General features: G+C 35.6%; 1 pseudogene; it reads right to left on the reverse strand.

Annotated features, from left to right (window-relative positions):
• The window catches only part of LOC137235733 (protein serrate-like), a 267267-nt pseudogene that overhangs the window by 87615 nt on the left and 163492 nt on the right, over positions 1 to 16160 (reverse strand).

A 16160-nucleotide genomic window follows, 5' to 3' on the forward strand; every position in this document is an offset into this window, starting at 1 on the left:
GATAGCAACCAGCCCAGTACTCATATTTTGTTTACTTCATCAAAAATTTACTTCATTAAAAACTCAAAAATGAGTAAAATTTTGAAAACGTTTATATATCGTTTGTTCAAGCTAATTCACTTTAATTTTTTTTAAAAATGTTTAAAGAAATGCTTGTAGGGATGCATGTATAAGTATATTTTTATACATATATATTTGAACTTTTTTCATATCAAAAATATGAATTCTTCACCTTGTTTTTTTTTACTATTTATGTAAATAATGTACTTTTTATGGCTGCATCCCATGTTTAAATAATAAATACATCAAGCTTTGTATAGTATTTGTTGGCCTATTCATTGCTTAATCGATTAAACTGAGATTTTATAACAATTTTTATGCAGAAGTTGGGTAAAGGGGACAGTGACCGGTTGAACCCATTTAATACTTTTTTTACACACGCTACTACAATTCACTAACAACAAAGCCCGCGCATGCGCAGAACGTACATTTGCACAGGTTCAGCAAATAATGATTGACGGAAAATTTGCACATTAGGAAGATAGGAAGGTATTGATATAGAAGTATTAAATATATGATATTGATGGACAAATAAATAATTTTTGAAAAAACACAAAATTCGCGATACTTTTTGAACACACTTCATAAAGTACTATGTTGTTCCACATTCTGCAGTGATTGGAGATAGTCAAAAACAAATTTAGAATTATTAGAAAAGTAGACAACTAAATTAGTTACCAATTTATTAGAAAAAATCGATATTTCTTTTTCTTAGGGTTAAGCTCAAAGAAAAAATTCAGCCCTGGTACCCTTAAAATGAACTTTATGTGCGAACGGCTTATGCATACCTCCACCAACTCTACAAGTAAGCCTTCAACAAATATTTTTATCACCAAGCTGCTCAAAAGCTCATACACTTGCATAACAATACAAAATACAAATAAGTAATATACTTAGCTGTTGCATTTACCTTTCACCTACTCAATGCCTTTGCTGATTTTTGTATTCTGATATACGCGCTTATCGCTGCCAACCAACAACTCAATTAATAACAATTCCTCAGAACAATAAAATTTTCGTACCCAATGTGCAGCCAAAATTAAACGACCAACTACTTTTACTTTGTGTACTGAACGTTTAAAGAGCAGAGCAGCATGAATTCGCCTTTTGAGAAAGTTCGTGGACTTTACAAAAGTAGAAGATGAGGCAAATAATAAAAAAAGAGCTAAAGCCTAAAATGAAATTTTTTGTACTCGCAACTTAGTAGATTTTTAAAACCTAAGTAGTCCGTAGACGGTGGCCCACTGCGACTTTGGTTGGTTTCCTTTTTTTTTGCAATTACTTTTCGTTGGTTAATACGTTGATCGCCAAGAAACGACAACACACACACACACACAAACTTATGCACAAAGATTCGCTTATTTAGGCAATCGAAATGTTATCGCCGCCAATGTGAAATTAGTTGAACCCTTGAGATGAACTCGATTTATTTCTGAGTACTATTTGGTTGTTTGTTAAATAAGGTTGTGTGTGGCTGCTGTTGTTGTTGTTAATTGTAAATATGTAGTTGGCCTACCTTGCGAACTTGTTCTATTATCGATTAATGGCAAACTCATTTAAAGGTGGGTAATTAAGTTCGTTAGCCATTCTGTGCTTAACTAGCGTGGCTGAAAGTGTGATAAAGTTCATAGTAGCAGCGATAGTTTAAGTTGAAAAAACTACTTCTGCCTTAAAAAATCAAGAGATCGTGCACAGTAAAAAAATGCAGCAAGAAAAAATTTTTTATTGAAATTTCGGGCAAAACTTTGTAAATTTTCTATTTTCAGCATTGGTTCCGTAGGCATAACATTCAGATACTGCGTTATAAATAAAATTGATCTACCCATTTTTGCGGATTCCAATAAGTCAACGGGAGAATAGGAAGCGATAAGTTAGAAGATAAGGTAATAAACAGTAAAAGACAAAAACTGAAAAGAAAATGCAAATATAGTGGGAGAGGAAAACGCGCAAGCAGAAGAGCGAAAGGGGGCACGAGAAGTAAGCGGAAGGAAGATGTCTTCCGAGAGGAGACGAAAGAGAGAGCGGAAGATCAAGAACAAGAAGACGAATACCAGGACGAAAAATGGAAGCTATGGAAAGGATAAGATGAGTCGAAAAGTACGGTTGGTTGGCAGAGGGAATGAAGCAAGGCAAAGGAAGTGGAAGATGCAATATGGATGATGTAGGAACGAAGCCGGAAAATGGCAGGAAGTGAGATTTGAAGGGAAAGGCGGAGAGCAAGACGAATATGCGAAAAAAGAAAAGGGTCGGCAGAAGAGTAGAAAAGGGAGAGCAACAAAGATTGGTTGTGGAAGACGAAGAGAAGAAGAGAAGCAATGATAGGGAATTACAATAGAACGGTTTTGATTACATATCAAATATTGTATTGTATCAGACTAAAACTTTTAAATTACCCCCTTTTAAAAGTGGGCGGTGCCACGCCTATTGTCAAAAATTTTACTAATTTTCTACTCTGCGTCATAAAGTCAACCCACCTACCAAGTTTCATCGCTTTATCAGTCTTTGGTAATGAATTATCGCACTTCTTCTAAATTTTCGATATCGAAAAAGTGGGTGTGGTTATAGTCCGATTTTGTTAATTTTAAATAGCGATATGACATGAGTGGCCGGGAACTTACATACCAAATTTCATTAAGATATCTCAAAATTTACTCAAGTTATCGTGTTTACGGATAGACGTACGGACGGAATGGCTAAATTAATTTCTTTTTTCGCCCAGATCATTTTAACATATAAAAGTCTCTATCTATCCCGATTAGTTTATGCCGTTACGTGGTACCATTATGCGAACAAACTTAATATACTCTGTGAGCTCTGCTCAGCTGAGTATAAAAAAAAATATTCAAAGTATAAAGTATTACACTCTTGCCATACTTAGCACCAACTTTTCGTCATACATAACTGACGCGACTCCGCTAAACTACATGTTGTCGAGTTTAGTGAGCACTTATTCAAAATTCGTTAAGGTGTTGTCGAAAACGTGCCACAGTCATAACTTTTTGAGTGCAAATTTGCTGTCATCAAAAGCAAAAATAAATAACAAAAAAAAAAAAAAAAGCGAAAACAAATAAACAACTGCCGTTATATGATGTTGAGCACAAAACTAATTTCCCAATTTGTAAAGCAGTCAGCGAAGTCAACACCCCCGTTCATCGGCAACTACTATTTACTATTGGTGTATAAATTTACAAAATAACCCACTCTTCTATCAACTTCGTCCTGCATGATGATGACACACTTAAGATGTGCCACGAATTTCGCCGTGTAAACTCATTTAAAACACATTTGTGTTATTCTGAAATCTGCTGCATCTTTAAATTGTTGTTGCTATGGTTAATTCTGCTGCACCATCATTAACGTCAGAAACTAATAATCAATCATCGCTCATCACGGACTGGTAGCCAGGCTTACTTGGCTGGCCATCCATTTTGGCAAGTAATCAAAAAGGGAACACAACACTCACGATTTCTCTGCCATTTAAGTGCAACTGCAGCAAATCTACGTTGACCGACAAAAGTGTTGTTGTTTTTCGTAACCATACTACATAAATATATTTGTATATGATTTTCTATCTATTCAGGTATTCTTGCTGCATATTGAAGAGTTGAATGCATTGCTGACAAGGCAGGTAACAGCAATCGATGCATTCGTAGACACTTTCTTGCTGTGATTCGCGTTTGCCGTTTGTCTGTCTCATCATTTGTTGTTGTTAGTGCATAAAGAAATGCCACAAAAATAAATGCTTGGCAGAATGTGGCGCCTAACTCTTCAAGAATGGGCATTTACTTTGGTTTTGCTGACTTAGTTCACAGTTGGATATTTTTCATTGGTTTTTGTATAGATCGTTGTTGTTGTGTTTGTTGTAGTTGGTACACTAATAATAGGTATTTAACAATTGCAATAATTTAATGAAGTCATACATTATAATCAATGAATTAGTAAAGATTGCAAAAGTATAACAACTTTTTGTAAAATTTATATAAATCATATAATAGTGAGGACAATTTATGCTGAACAAATAACGGGAACATTGCCGACATACATAATTAGACTACATAGGAAAAAGGCGTCAGCATCAAGCAGTCATGAAACATACAGGTGTAGTTCCTATAAAAATCTATAACTTTCCGATATAAATTCGTCAAGTTTCATATAAAAAATCGATAACATATAGATAACAAATCGGCAAAACGCCGACAACCAATCCGTAAGACACCGATAAAAAGTCGTTAACTTTTCGATATCAAATCGATAAATTTTTAGTAAAAATCGATATTTTTTATATAATATCGATATATTGCTATAAAATAAATATACCTGGCGCGTTCCATCCCAGGGAGCTTAGGGCCCAAATTCTCTTCCACTTTACATCGTGCCCTTTTTTTCCTAAAAACTGGTGAGACGGGACTTGCATGTTTTATGCTTACTCCGAACGGCAGCTGCACGGTAGATGAATTTCCACTGAAAAGCTTTTCATGACAGAAATACACTCGATGTCTGTGTAAGGTGCTAGTTTAGTTCGTCCTGCTTCTGCTGGTACCATTCTAAACAAATATGAAGGCCCAGCGTCTTTTTCTCGTTTCTTCCCACCGTTCTTGCCATTTAACTATTGTTCATGACCTTGCGCTTTTCTTAGCATCTTCAGATGGTCGACCGATTGCAATATCATACAGATCGGTCATTCCACTCGAAAGTAGGATTTTCTACTTGGATCCTCCGTGTTAAGAAAAGAATCGCCTCTTCGGATACTGTTCGATATACAAATACTATTCGTATAGCAGTTATACGTATAGCAGGCTGCTAGTATATCTTTTTGGTTGGTTAGTTTTAGATCCGTGCCATACTGGTGCTGCATAAATTATCTACGTACATATCTTTCTCACTCCTTTGTCTGCACCTTGTACTTCTCTTTAAACCAAGTAATTTTTACAAATAACTTCGCAATCTGTCTCACTTAATGAATCTCTCTAGCTATCATCAACGCTCTCCTGGTCCGTAGCTTTCCCTAAACATGTATGAACGGTGCCACGCTCCCTTGCACAAAACCTTTTTTTGGAACTTTATCAAACTTGAAGTCTGTTTTAGCCTCATTTCAAACTGATAACTGTGGCTAATACTCGTAGTAATAAAAGTTTTAACAGTGTGCTATCTCTTCCGCATAGGCAGTCAATAAAGTGTTGGCTGAACTGTTTTGCTTCAAAGTGAGGTATGGAAAGACCACAGAATGCCTCTGAAAATGCTTCTGTCATACTCTGCTTGCACTACAGTTTGCCTGTTCACTACCTTTTTGTTCATCGTGCCCCGGAACCCTTGCTAACATAATGTTATTTGGAATATAACCTAGTTCTCTTCTAGTTTAGGGGTATCTATCCCCGTTTCCCTGCTCACATTTTCATTTATCCGCGAGACAACCATCAAAGTCTGCACAATGTTAGCAAGAGCACCCTGTATACATGGGACACCCCAAAATTTCAGTAGACTCCGAGAGCAGGTGTTAAAATATGGGGGAATTGCATTTTTAGGAGCGGTATTTTGTTGTATACTCTGAAGAAGCAGCAGGCTCATTAATGAGTTGATGTTATTGCTTTTAATTTAACGGTTGTATGTAAAGCTTTCGATACTTAACTTTTTCCGCTTTCTATGCGGTTTAATTAAAAATATAAACTTAAAAGAAGTAGGAGGCCGAAAAACGGTCTAAGCAATTCACTTTCGATGATTAAACTAAATTCGATTGAGTAAAATGTTGCAACATTAAATGTAGCAACAAAAAAAGCGTGTAATATTTATAATTGAAAATATCTAACTTAAGCAGAAAACAACGTAACGATTGAAATAATATTAAGTTACCGTTAACAAAAAAAAAATAAATAAAACAAATTAAACCATTTTGCTGTCAAAAATCAGAAAGCAGCAACTGTCTAAAAAAAATAACACAAAAATTTGTTATGAAAAGTAAAACGCTACGCTAAAACGATAATAATAATAACAGCAATAACAATAACAACAGTGTGAACAACTGCAACAACCGTAGAACGTTAATACAACAACAGCGTCTACACAAAATTTCAGCGAATAATTGGTGTGCTAGCAAAGTTGTTTGATTTGCTGTTTTTTGCTATGGTAACGCTTTTTATTTGGTATTAATTTTTTGTTGTGCACAAATTATAAATACGACATTATAATAAAAGAACTTAAGTGGAATTAAGTAATAATTGATAGAAGTTAGCTTATGAGTTACAAAGATTTTTAGCATCTCGACGTTTTGAAGTACAATTTTTTCATATGACCAGATTGTTTTAAGCTAACGCTTTTTAAAATTTTAAAATCTCTATTAAGTTTCGATAAGACTATTTATTTATCAGCTTTTATTAACACAAGTTAAGTTGTTCTTTACATATTGCCAGATATGTTTTTAACACTTTTTTATACTTAGTTGTGCCTCTGGCACTTAAAATGTACTGATCATAGAATTCAAAGACCTTAGCGAATACAGATAGATATAGACTTCTATATATCAAACTGTTCAGGATGACTTATATCTTTTGATTAAGCCATGTCCATAAATACTTCGAGAAGTACGCAACTTGATAAAACATTGACATAAAAAATAAAAAGAAATACTTGTCGTGATTTAGGTGATTAAGGCCGACCTTTACTTCCAATTTGCGTCGTTCTACTTTTACTTTTCTCTACAAACTGGCGGGATGGGACGCTTTTATTTAATTGTCTGATCAACGGCCTAGATTGATGAGGAGTGTGAGGACTAGTACCTAGGACCTACCTAATTATTTTCTAGCTTTTAGTATTATTATTACTTCATGTAATTATTGTTTTCAATAAAACTGTTTAACTTAAAAATGTTTTTTAATTATTTTATTTTCAAGTTTTTAGTCTTTATTTAATTGGCTATTGTTCCTCATTCTATTTAGTTCATTTAGTGGCTCATTATTACAGGGACTCTTGCCTGATAATTTGTTATAATCTAAGTCCTGAATATAGGCCGGACGAGAGTGGAGGGGGAATGGGGGATTCCCCCCGAGCCCGGGCGTTCTGAGGGGACCCGCGATTTAGATGTACTAAGACAGTTTTTTTTTTTAATTCAGGAGAGTCTTTAGTTGTTCCATGTGCAAATTTTAAGCCGAATTTCAAAAGCACCTAATATTGATAATGATTTTTTGCCTGGGCCTTCGAACAGTGAGGAGACAATAAACATATCAAACAAAAATCTATGTTTACATGAATTCGAAATCGTAAAGTTTTCGTGGTGACACTGATGAAGGTTCATCTTCAAAAAGTCTTCCAGCAATACAACCAACTCTGTATCAAAGTCCAGATTATTTAAACGACTTCGATATCGGTACCGTGAATAATGAGTTTTTGCGATCTAAAGAAGTCAACGAAATAATTCGTGGAGGTCAACGAAACTGTCCTTTTCCAAAGTGTTATTTTTCCACGTGATCGTACCTCGTTCTTAAACAGAATTTTGCCAAACGGAGAGAAAGTGGAGTGTGACTGGTTGGTGTGGAGTGCCAGTAGCAATTCTTTTTATTGCCTAACATGTCGTCTGTTAAGCACCAATACTTTAAATCGACCTAAAGCTTGTTGTCCTGGTGGATATTTGAAATTCCAGGTGTGAAAGAAGCTATACGATTAACTGCCATCACACGAAAATACTCAAGATCACATTAAATGTTTTATTGAATGGCGATCTTTACAAAATCGAATTCAAAAGGAGGCTACAATTGATATACTTATTAATGAACAGCTAATCACTGAAACTCAAAAGTGGAAAGAAATTTTATATAGAATTGTGGACACTATTTTATTTTTGGTTGAAATAGGCCTAGATTTTAGAGGCGAAAGTATATATCTTGGTGAAGGAAATAATGGAAATTTTTTGGGCATCTTACCCATAAGCCATTATGATCCGACACTTAGAGATCATTTGGAGAAAATTAGGATTTCACAACAGCAGCACAAACGTTTATAAGTTCACTATCTTTCCCCAGATATTCAGAACGAGTTTATAGAAATTTGTGCAAAACACGTGAGGGAAATTATATTAAAAAAATAATAAATGTAAGGCGCGATAACCTCCGAAGAGATCTAAGGCCGAGCTTCTCTTCCAACTTGCGACGTGCTCCTCTTCATTTTCCCTACAAATTGGCCGGACTGGACCTACATGTTTTATGCCGACTCCGAACGGCATCTGCAAGGCAGATGAGTTTTCACTGAGAGCTTTTCATGGCAGAAATACACCCGGAGCGCTTGTCAAACACTGCCGAGGGGCGTCCCCGCTTAGAAAAATTTTCTTCTAATTGAAAAACCTTATTTCTAAAATTTTGATGTTGCTTTGCCCGGGGTGCGAACCCAGGGCATAGGGTGTGGCAGACGGAGCACGCTACCATCACACCACGGTGGCGGCAAAAAGCCAAGTATTTTGCTATTATAGTTGATGTTACGCCTGATGCCAGTCACGTTAAACAGACTACGTTCATTTTGCGCTACCTCCATTTCAATTCGAAAGTAACAAATTTTATAATTCAAGAACGGTTTTTGGCTTTCGTCGAGTGTAACCAAAAAACTGGTAACGAAATCGCAGATTTTATTTGCCATACTCTAGGTAAACATGAAATCCCATTAAAAGATTGTCGTGCACAAGGGTACAATAACGGCGCCAATATGAAAAGAGCTTACAACGGAGCACAACGTCACATTCTTGAATGATGATTACTGCCCTTGGGCAACCCACAATTTAATTGGTATTGATGCTGCAAAATGTACGGCTGCAATTACTTTCTTCGGAGTTGTACAAAAATGTTTTACTATTTTCAGCAAAAAAAATGTACCGAGCTCTTTTCACAGTCTTTCAGACACTAGGTGGTCGGTTAGAATTGAGGCAATTAGACCATTCGCAAACCTTGTTACAGGATTAACTCAAGCACTAAACGCATTACTTAAGCTAAATTTGACTGCACAAGTATACGGAGATGTTACCAGCATTCCCAAGTACATAAACAAGTTCGAATGTATCTTGCTGTCCTCAATTTGGTTCAAAATACTGACTACCATTAATGAAAGAAACGTCGTACTCCAAACTAGAGACGCCAACATAGGGAACAATTTTAAACGAATGCAAAACATTTGCAATTCAATTGAACATCTCGCCAAAGTTTCCGGACATTCGAAAGAGAAAACCCAAAAGATGTTTTGAAGATAATGGAAATGAGATGATTACGGATGATCCAGAGTCTGGTTTTAAAAACAATAAATTCTTGGTGATCGTTGATTCGGCAAACAATTTGAACGAGACGTTTTCCTTTTTGTGGCAATTTGAAGACATGGATGAAACTACGGTTCGGGCGAGCGCAGCAAAGTTGGTCGAAAAATACAAGTCGAACGTTTCTGAAAGCTTAGAATGCGAAATAATTCACTTGAAAGACATTTACGAAGCAAATTTTGATAAAGGTCTGTCACCATTGGAATTGCTAAATGCCATCTATGTTCAAAATCTGTACACAATTTTCCCCAACATTGGTGTTGCTTTACGTATCTTTTACACTATACCTGTCACTGTAGCTAGTGCAGAACGTTCTTTCAGCGTCCTGGCAAGAATCAAAAATTTTCATAGATCGTGTTCATCTCAAGACCGAGTTTCAGAACTTGCCACGCTTGTGTTGAATCCGTTTTGGCAAGACAGTTAAATTTCGATATTATTATAAAAACATTTTGCAGCGAAAAAAGCAAGAAAAGCCGCTCTTTGATATCCGAACCTTCTATATTGAATAATTAAAATTTATAATCATCATTATATTTATCAGAGATGTACTATAATAGTAACAAATAACTAGAAAAGAGTATTTAAAACAAGACGCGGCTGTTAAAAGAGAATTTTATTTCTACCTTACATTAAAACTGTATAAATAGTAAATATTTTGTGCTAATTTTATTTTTAGCTCTTAGTCCAAAAATCATTTAGTTGATGTGGCAAAATGTTTTTTGATGAAATGGCTGAGACGTCATTAAATCAAATTAATCAAATGTGTTAGTGGATTTTTTATGGGGGGGAGGGCGTAAATTGTTTAGTCCCGGGCCCGGATTTTCTCTCTACGGCCCTGCCTCAATACATAATCCTTCCAAAGACTTTACTCGATTCTGAATATTTTGATGTAACTTGTACCGGACTGTATGTAATATATGTTCCAAATATGAACCAAATCGGACCACAAATACGATTTTTTGAAATATCTCGATCCATGCGCCACCTACCGGAGTTTTTTTTCTTAAAAAAACGTCTTCGAGTTGAAGTGAGTGCAGTCTCTTGAACATTTTCTCACCCTCCCTTATAAGAAGGAGCAACATTTTACTGAGACCAAGTAATTTTTGAAAATGCAGATTCATATCCCATCTGTCGGGGCCAGTTTTAGCAGTATGTTTCAAGTTCCAAATCTCCAAATCCAACGAGTTATGCTATGATTCTAAATATATCCCAAGTCCTAAGTCCTTGCTGAATGGAAAGTTACTTCAAAATCAGTTGCAAAATTCCTCTAATGTCGATCGAATTTTTGAAAGTTTTGTTCCGTGTGCTACTCAACAAAACTTTCTTCGTTAATTTAAATTACATTCCATATTTGTGTGAACACAAAACTGACTATATAATTTCGGTGTGACAAGCATTTTTAATTCATTTCTACTATTTTACTGTTTGTTCAAATTTGTTTGTTGTCTGATCTGCTGTGTTTTGAATAAATTGCATTATTTTTCGACATTGCCACAGAATATGCTGCCTTGATTGTGCAAAATTGGTGCCAACAGCAGCTCTAGGGCATCTCAACAGTCCATCAGTGTAAGCGCCCAATAGTTTTGTTTGGCTGCCGCAGAAGCAAACATATTTCGTTTAATTTGAATTGGAATCGTTGCCGTTCCGGCTCTGATCGGTGGCGCATTTCCATTTTTTTTATTTTTTCTCTGATCATTTACTGTGTACCGCTATTATTGCTTTAGTTGTTAGCATTTGAATGCATGTTTTCATGTTTGTTGTTGCTATACGACTGCCAATCGCTGTCCAATAGCTTACCGATTGAATTGTGTTGTTGTTACAAACCCTTCACGGTTGCACTTGCGCGATTTGCAATATTACCAAAACAGCTGGATCCATGTACTCTATGATTACTTGTTGGTTTTGTTGTTACCATTACAACAGTAAATTCATTCCAACAATAATCGTTTCGTGTGCGCGCCAACCAAGTGGGTGGAGCTTTACGCCTCTTTTAGCAACCAAAAGCATCAAACACCAACAAAGCCAAGTAAAAGCCATTTTAATTTGATTTTCATTTCCAGTTTACTTGTGGCTAGCAAAAAATGTTGCAAACAGTCATAAGAATGTTGCAAGCACACCTACATACATAGAAACATTTCAGTTTTTCCTGCCTCATCTTTGTGACTTTTTGTTAGGACTTATAGCAAACATGAAGAAATTGAAGCTTAGAGTATTTAGGCGGCATCAGAAATTTTCATAGCATTTTTTTGTTGCAATTTTACATTTGTGTTGTTGCAACTGTCTATAGTTCAAATAAGAATGTTGTTGTTTTCGTAACTTTTTATTTTACAGTAGTAAGCACGATTTAGCGTTTGTTGTGAAGTTGGTAAATAGTGTAACACAGAATACATGATTCCACACTGGTGGTACTTTCGAACATCATCAGCAGTTTTTTCCAGCAGTTTTGAAACTTTGTGTGCTTGGATATGATACGTGTAAATTAGTAAGCTACAAAATTATTGTGTTTGAAATGAGGCCTGGCAAGCACAGGGTACGAGCACAGAACGTGCTCGATAGTTTCCTCCTCCAACCCGCACTTCCTACATCGGCTATCACTGACCAAGCCTAATTTAAAGGCATGTGATGCCAGAAACCAGTGTCCAGTCAGAAAAACCGTCATGAGTATACAGTCCCCTCTTTTTAATGATAGAAGCAAATTTATTAGTTTAAGGTTGTAAGACCTACATATAGTCTTCGACACTTTACCGCCCCGCGCTTGAACCCACGTCTTTCCTGCTTGGTCGATCATGTGCACCTCTCGCCTTTGCTTAATCCCGCCCAGTCTAATTGGAACGTCTACGGAGCAAGCTTCAAGGGATGCGCCTTTTTTAGCTAGTTCATCCGCCTTTTCATTTCCATTTATTCCCATATGACCTGGGACCCTTTGTGAGCCCCTAATCCCTAAGCTCAAATATAAGATTATTTGAACTAAAACTCTAGTATTTTAAACATACAGCAGAGCAATTAACAATTTCTTTCTTTTTAAATTTGTACCGTTTCATGTGTATGTATCTGCATATTTTGTTTGGTTACTAAGTTGACATATACATAGATATTTATAAAAAATGTAGGTAAATATGTATATTAATTTCTGTATATAAAATAATACTTACTCACAACCGCCGGGCTGTTCGCATTTGCCATATGTGGGATCGCAGCCAGGCCGACATATCGCCTCCTCACAATTGACACCCTGCCAAACGGGCAAGCACAGCACCAAATTGATCGTCGCGCGGTCGACAAAAAGTCATACATGTTGTATTGTAGTACGTAACGGCGCATTGCACTCTGAACCGATATGTTATGCGAGCATTCTTGCCAATGTGATCCAATGTGCTGTTTCTTCAATTAACCTCTCTGAATCTATAATTTGATGAGCCATTGTTTGTATTGGTGCGATCAAAATGTTGTTGCAGCGATGTTTCAAATGTTTTTTTGTTGTTATTGTTAAATTGTTTGAGTTTGATAAAACATGCGGTTCGATTTCAATATTGTTTGGTTTGCAACGTCGTTCACAGTGGCGTTGATGGTGGCAGTTTGGTTTTTTTTTTGTTTTTTTTTTACATGGCAGCAATCGTTTGTGAATTTTGTGGTGTTGTAAAAATAGTTAAGAGTTTCGATTTGTTTTTGTTTGCGATTTGTTTTTGCATTTCCGCACAGACGTTGTATTTGTTTTTGTGTTATGCAGTGTTTGTTGTCGCAGTAAAGGTTTTGTTAGAAGGAATGACAAGTTCAAGTAAACCAACAAAGCAACCAAACAACAGCAACAGCGTGCATAGCAACAACCACAAACCAACATTAGAAAAAACAAAAACAAAACACATGAACGTTGGCACATTGTTAACCAAAAAAAATTATTGTTGGTTTAAGACGCCCAGCAGTCAAACGAGCAACGTAGCCATAACAAAGCCAACGAAAACAGACGAATTAACAAGCGTATTGAAATGAGGCATACAACAACAACAACAACAACAGCGATGACACAAGCAGCAAGGCACATGAAATAAGTGAAAATATAAAAATAAAAGAATGAATACGATATAAAAACATGAAACGAAATGTAATGAAATGTAGAAAATGTGTTAGGCTTAAGCCAACTGTCAGCAAGTGTGTTGCTTCAGTCTTTTGTTTTTTTTTTTGCTTTTCGGTTAAAATTCTTTCCTTATCTTTTTTTTCATTTTTTCTTGTCTCATTACAATAGTCAAGTTATTTTGTGTAGCAGTATATAATGTATGCCCTTTTTTATGTATTTAGTGTCGAATTCAAGTCATTTTGTTTAATGTTTTTTTTTGAGCCTTTTGTTTTTGTTCTTATTTTAACATTTAGAGAATCGTCACCACGGCTCGCATTTGAATTGCGGTAAAGTTGTGTAATTAAAACTCTCAAATGAAGTCTCGCGTTGTTACAATTCCATAGTGAAAACATTAACAACATCAACAAGAAACAAGTAAGGACGGGACTGTCTTCGGAAGTGCGGAAGGTTTCATACCTTTCATGAATGGGGCTGAACAATAATCTTATCCCAATCTTAATATTCAAATATTCGGCTGTATAAGATATATAGTGAACATATCTTAAATATACGTATATAAAATAAAAAATGGGTAGGTAATTTGTGTGAGGATGCAAAGTTAGTATAAAATATACCACCGATCTCTATGATTTTCGACAACAATATATGCTATACACGTAAGCATTTGGTCAAATTTGAAGCCTCTAGCTGTTAAATTGGTGTAGAAATTGCGAAAAGTTTCTTATCAGAACAATCGGTTGTAGGGACATATGCTATATATACGACCGATCTCTTCGAATTTTTCAGACAACATTTAGTTCTATATACGTAAGCATTCGGCGAAATTTGAAGCCTCTAGCTGTTAAAATGTGGCAGTAATTACGAAAAGCTTCTTATCGGAATAATCGGTTGTAGGGGACCTATGCCATATATACCACCGATATCATCCCTTTTTTCAGACAACAATACGTGCAATATACGAAGGCATATGGTGAAGTTTGAGGCTTCAATCTGATAAATTGAGGAACATATGAGAAAAATCGTCTTTTTTTAAAAATCGGTTTTATGGGGATATATGCTATAGTGATCCGACAAATGTCTAATCGGACACCTAAATATACCCGCTCACCAATTTTATTAAAATATCTCAGTAAGGGAATAGTGTGCATATAAACAGACAGACGGAGAGGTACATGGCTAAATCAGCCCAGCTCTTCAGCCTGATCATTTCGGCATACTTATTGGTAGGTCTATCTATTTTCTTTTAAGGACTTACAATTTTGAGGTTCGTGACAAAGTTAATATACCATTTCATTTTCATGAACGGTATAAAAATAAAACATAAAAAAGTAGCACAAACAACAACTAAGGCGCTAGCTTGTGGCTTTTATTGCTGCCATTCCGCCACATTCACCAAACACCGTCGCCAATTTTAATTTCGTCTTTTGTAGCAGCAATTTTGATTGATGTTTGGCTGTTTTCTTGTTTTTTTTTTTTGCTTTTTATTAAATACAGAATTTTTTTTGCTGCTCGAACTTTTTTGTATGTTTTTGTTGAACTATTTAGTCGCTTGTTTTCGTAAGCTAATCGTACTGTCAAACTGGCGCTCGCAAATGTTGGTTTGGTGAGTTTTTAGTGTTTCATTGGCCCTGCTGGTGGCACTGCTGCCTTGGTGGCACAAAAACAACAAACAGATTGCGCATAATTACCTGGATACGATGTGTTGTACATATTCAACGCATGCAATATCAGCGTAAAAGATTTTTGTAAGTGAAATAAAAAAGTATAATTAAATTAAATGCGCAAAAGAATGAGGTACGAATATGTTGTTTGATTGTTAAGATGTAAATGTGGATATAAGGGTGTGCCTTATTTTCATTCATCTTAAGAGCAGGACTAACAAAAAAATTTGTATTAGTTCATTGCCTGTGAAAAATTTGTTATATCAGGTCAGAGTGAGTATTTGTGATTAAGCGCTTAAAAAAATTTTATTTATCACACTCGTAGCTAAGCAAAAAATTGATTTATTAGATAAATAAAAAAACATTAATCAGAGCCCATAACGGGTTATACGATCCGTGGTCGAAATCAAATTTTTAAATCAGAATACCGCTGAAATGGTGAATCTTTTGAATGACATATGTATGTTTACTGGTGACCATACGTACTCATTAGATTTATGTTTTATTACAAGTTTTAAAAATAGTTTGACAGAAATTGGTTTTTATCCTTGATGTTTTTGTTGTAGCAGTGCTTCGCCCCACCTAACAACTGCAACCCATCACAAATTTTCATCAATGTCCTCTAACAGCAGTCCAAGGAAACTTGCAGTTTCAACAGTGGTGGACCATAGTGGGAGCGGTGTTAGAGGCGTTGGTTCTTTAACAACAGGATTCGGCGGGCAATTCCTGACATAGAGGTCCGACGCTGCTTATGGATATCACTGAAATCTGAGTTGGTTTATTTCAACTAAGTATGTTTTCAAAGCAAAATTTAAGTTTTTATTACTTACAGGAGTGAGCAGAAAAATGCCAGTACAATTTTATTTTTTTTTTAATTTTATCATTTAATTTTTAATTTTTTTTCTTCAGTTTCGATATGCGCCGAAAAACTTCTTTGAATTGAGTAAGTGAAAAAGTACTTTTTGAGCATGCAGTTTTGTAGCTTAATCAATTTTGGTCTAACAAGAAGATTTTGGTCTCTGCAAATTAGTATTGATTTTTGAAACTTTATTTTCTGAAGCGGCTCTGGGAGTGTTCGAGGGAGAAG

This window comes from Eurosta solidaginis, unplaced genomic scaffold (assembly GCF_040869045.1).
Source record: "Eurosta solidaginis isolate ZX-2024a unplaced genomic scaffold, ASM4086904v1 ctg00000128.1, whole genome shotgun sequence".
Lineage (NCBI taxonomy): Eukaryota > Metazoa > Arthropoda > Insecta > Diptera > Tephritidae > Eurosta > Eurosta solidaginis.